This window comes from Podarcis filfolensis (assembly GCF_964270895.1).
Source record: "Podarcis filfolensis genome assembly, chromosome: 2".
Classification (NCBI taxonomy): domain Eukaryota; kingdom Metazoa; phylum Chordata; class Lepidosauria; order Squamata; family Lacertidae; genus Podarcis; species Podarcis filfolensis.
In genome coordinates, this window is record NC_139605.1 from 63827006 (window position 1) to 63831619 (window position 4614).

The 4614-nt window shown below is 43.5% G+C and overlaps 1 long non-coding RNA gene across 1 annotated transcript; it reads left to right on the forward strand.

Moving 5' to 3' along the window:
- The first annotated feature begins 385 nt into the window (after window positions 1–385).
- Window positions 386–2037, forward strand: LOC310756203. The gene is made up of 3 exons (XR_014544761.1): window positions 386–727; window positions 1678–1776; window positions 1990–2037. It is a non-coding gene; the product is annotated as an uncharacterized lncRNA (long non-coding RNA).
- The last annotated feature ends 2577 nt before the right edge of the window (window positions 2038–4614 follow it).

The window sequence follows — 4614 nt, forward strand, 5'->3', positions numbered from 1 at the left end:
TTAAACCACCAGCTTGCTCTTGTAAATCAGGGCTCTTAATAACTACATGCCACACTCTGCCATTTGCAAACCTTTGGATCTTGGCCAAAGCATGAAATACTTTCGTTAAATCAAATGAACATCAGAGCTGAAGCCATACAAGCAGAACAGTGAAGTTTAATCAAATGGGTTTGTTCCTCATGGTGATAATATTTGGCCTTCTAAATCTTGTTGGACCACAATACCTGTAGCAGGTAGTGGCTGGTGAGGCAGAACAGGTAGGGCACTATTGCTTTTCCAGCTTCCCAACACAGTGGATTGCTGGTGCTTACTGAGAGGGGGGCAGGAGGTGTTGTGGAATGTAATCCATTGGAACAGTCAAGTACAACATTTCCTATTTCCCTAGAGTGGGCACAGGCAGGGGGATGTTACTCCAGTCAGTGTAACTTCCTGTTACACTGGTCTGGAGCTTCCTCACCCTGCATGTGATCTGGGAGATGGGCGTGGCCCTGGCTGACTCCATAAAAGAGCCAAGTCACGCAGCCATTTTCTCTCTCTTGCTGAGCTCTTGCTTGCTGCTCTCTTGTTGCCAGGCTGCTCTCCTGCAGCCATTTTGTTCTCTTAATGTAATTTTGCTGTCTGCTGGCTGAGAGCACATGAGCTCAATCTCCATATGGGATAAATGCACAGTTTGTTTTGTAACTACTAAGTAAAGCTTGCCTTTCAGGGATCTAATCGTGAACTGAATGTTAGTAAATTTCTTGTTACTTTTAAGGAAATACCCTTGGGTCTTTCCTTAAAAGGACACCAGGAATAATCCATATGGGCAAACCAGATTGAATTTCTTTAGTTAAGTAATCCAAATGAATCTGCAAACTAGCTTCCTGCTATATTGAGGGGAATCTGCTGTGCTACATCACTCACTAGTGTGAATGAAGGAAGGATAATACTTATTCAGTATTGCCTTTCCTACTATTCTTAACATTCCCACAATGGGTTATGGGGCCCAGAGTTACGTATTTTTGAGTAGTTTTGGTAGATGGCACTGGATTTAGATCCTGAGTTGCCAGAGGCAAAACTGAATGGAGGAACAGGTGTGAGCCTTAACTTCTAACTCACATTCCAGCTACACAAAAACAAGACGTTTCTACATGCTCACACCACCATACACATGTCTCGAGCCTGTATCCAGGCAAGCCTAAGGCATTGTCACAGCTGAAGGGCACATTCCAGCTAGACAAAAGCACTTGAGGAGGGGACAGAGCTGACAAGGGGAAGTGGCCTGAGAAGAGTCATGAGGGTTGGAGGACCACACTTGGCTCCTACCCTTAGTCTTTAGTTCCTACCCCTAGCTTAGATAATGTATGAGCACCACAGAAAAATAAACCACATTACTTCAGGACTGTACTTACGTTCCATAAAGAACTGGTGCAAAAGGATCTGATCTATTATTTCCCTATAATGGAAATTTGGGATAACCAGCCTCATATAACCAACATACTTAAGTCTAATTAATGCATGAAGGGGTTAATACCATAAAGTAAGCTGTCCTGCCAGGCTTAACTCACCGGGGGGAGGGCTAGGTAACCAAGACTTTGTTTTCCCTCCGTCTACCTAAGAAGGTCAGCATGTGAAAAGGCTAAGCTGGTTGCTCCATCCTAGCCTAGCTTCTCTTCCATTCCTGTATCAATAATTTAGGAACCTTCACCACTTTAACACTAAGCCATGTTTTAATGCCTATGCAACTTTTCTGACTGATGTATGGAAAAACACATTAACCTGACCTTTGAAGAGTTGGTAAGTAAACCAGTTTTTAATTTACCAAACATGGTCTTTTCCTATCCTGGGGGAAGAGGGAAGTTCTGGAATGCAGAAGGGCATATTTGCTGCATATATTATGTTTTAAAATCTCTAGTGGGTTTCTCTTATCAAAGAGTACCTACCCAAAACTTGGATCTTGGTATCCAGGAATTATCCTTTTTATACCTATTTCCCCCCTTGCACCAACAGAAAAGTGTATATGTCCTGAACCCCTGGCCTACCTGGCAGCAAATCAGTCCAAAGTCCAAGTCCAGGTGGGTCAAGTCAGACAAGTCCAAAGGTCAGGAAATACAATCCAGGGTCAATCCAAGTAGCCAAGTCTGAAACCCAGCAGTCAGAATACAGTCCAGTCTCAAACCCAAAGAACAGTACCATGGAGGTCCAAGGCTGAGCAGACACAGCAACTAACCTCTGCTTCCCTTTTGTACTTTCCATGCCAACTGCATCATCTGGGCTTGATGAGGCATGTAACCCTGTTTCAACCCTACTCCAGCTGAGGAATCACACCCCTCCTCCCAGAGCAAGCGAGCCCCACCTAGTCAACTAGGGAGGTGGGCTGTGGGCCCTTGCCTGCCTCAGCCTCCTAGAGTGCCACTTCTGCTGCTCCCTAAGCCTCAGATCCTACTGTGTTCATGGGGACAGGGACCACACTGGCCCTGGTGATGGATCCTGCTGTTCTGGTTCCTGTTCACTTCCACCCCCTTGCCATCCTCTGTCACCATGTGAGTACTTCCTTCCCCATTGCCTGTTTGCCCCAGTGTGTTCCAGACCCAGCTACACCCCTCTTAGGATCCTCTTCCTCCTCCCTGTTGTCCTGCCAGTTTGTTACAGTATTTAAGTGCTCATATTTGGATTCATCTAATGCAGGCATGTCCAACAGATCAATCACAGGGGTGTCCCAGGGTGATCATGGTATGGACAATGGGTAGATCAGAGCCAGTTTTTTAATACTTGGAGTAGATCGCAGTCTCTTGGGAGTTGGACGTGCCTGATCTAGTGCTCACATAAGTGGTGCCTCCATGTAAACACAACTCTGTATGCTCCTGAGCTGATAACAGGGGTTGCATCATACGTGAACCAATGCCAACCATTCGCCATATTTCGATCCAGGAAAGCATTTCTTCCCCAGGTCATCTTTGGCTATGGACTCCAGGAATGTGGTTGCCTTCTCCTTTAGTGTATGCCTTGAGTCTGGCAGTCTTCTGGAGCCTGTGCGAGTTGATTAGAAGATGGTGAGTATATGAAGGAACATTGTAAACATTTGAGAACATTTGCAGGTTTGATTTAAAATATTTTGTAATGATAATTTTTGAAGCTTTACAAATACTAAAGTAAATTTTTTTAAGTATAGTAAGAAGGTAAATAGGGTGATATAGAAATGCTAAGATGGTTGTGATTGCTTAAGAAAGCCAGGGAGTGGGGTGGGGGAGTCAATGCTCGGTACGAGCAAAGTTGTATGCGATGATATGATTTGATATGAGTGTGACAAAGGAAAAATTTGAAAATTTAATAAAAAATATATTAAAAGAAGAAGAAGAAGAAGAAGATGGTGAGTCCCAACTAACAACAGGAGGATTGGACCAGGTGGCTTTTGGTTCCTTCTAGTTCTTTGATGTTGTGATTCGCCATTTAGCAAAGACAGATGCAAAACATACTTTTTAAAAAAGTCATGCCTGAATACCCAGCGTTTCTTTCTGTCCTTGACTCTTGTTATTGTTCTGTTTATTAAGCTGAGAAAAGCTGCTCAGGGAAGTCAGTGTGCGCTTTTGCCATCCCTAAGCACAGAGAATAACTAAAAGGAATAACCAATTCCAGAACCAACATTTTCTTAGATGCCACTCGCTTTGTTTTCAGAGGACCATCAGCAGCTGTTTCATTCATTATTTAGGGCTGAATGCACAGACTCGCCAGGTTCTATATAAAAAGCACTGATCTCATTCCAAACTCCAGCATAGCATATTCCTGGATGTGCTTAATACTCACTTTCTCAGCAAAACATGAAATTTAAAGAAATGCTTCCCTGGAAGATGTGGCAGTTTGTGTTGAACTGCATAATAGTTTACGATCCCAAATCTGCTTTCCCTAAGTTTTGACAGGCTTAAAACAGCAAGCGAGTCCTGCAGCTCTAGTTTCTTATGGGAGCAGAGGGAAATAATTGTTATCTGTATAAAGGTTTTGCAGCATGGCTGATAAATAAGCTGCCTTTCTGGATGCTTCTCATTAGATGAACATATTTGTCCTGCAAATAACACAACTCACAAATTCTTCCCACTCCCTGTAATCCCTTTACATCTATTGTATGCACATGGATTATGGTTTGAGAATGAAGTCTGTAGCATTTGCTATTTCTTAACATTCAGGCATTCAGAAGAAGTGTGTGGCTAGTCAGGCTTAAATCTTTATCATTGCTATTCTCCGCTTGTATCCCATGTAATTATTTTTAGTGGCGAGAGAGAAAAATCACCACAAACCACCCCTGAGACGTAAGCTCAATAGCAAGCATTGAACAGAGTTTATCTCCGCTATCTAGTTAATATATTTTAAGGTATATTGGGCTTAGGGACTCTCAAAAGGCAAATCTTATCTGTTTGCTGTCGATTCATATTGGTTAGGATATCTGCAGGAATCCTTTCCTTTTCTCCACAAAGACTACCCTGCAGCTCAGTCTTGTAGTTCTAGGTTTAATAGATGTTGGGAGTTTCAGGAGAGACACGTGATGTCACACATGTTGGGACCAGGGCACAAGGCCCAGGGAGGCCTGCCGCCACCGCGGGTAAGCCCAATGAAGCCCTCCACCACCGTGAGGAGGCCTCA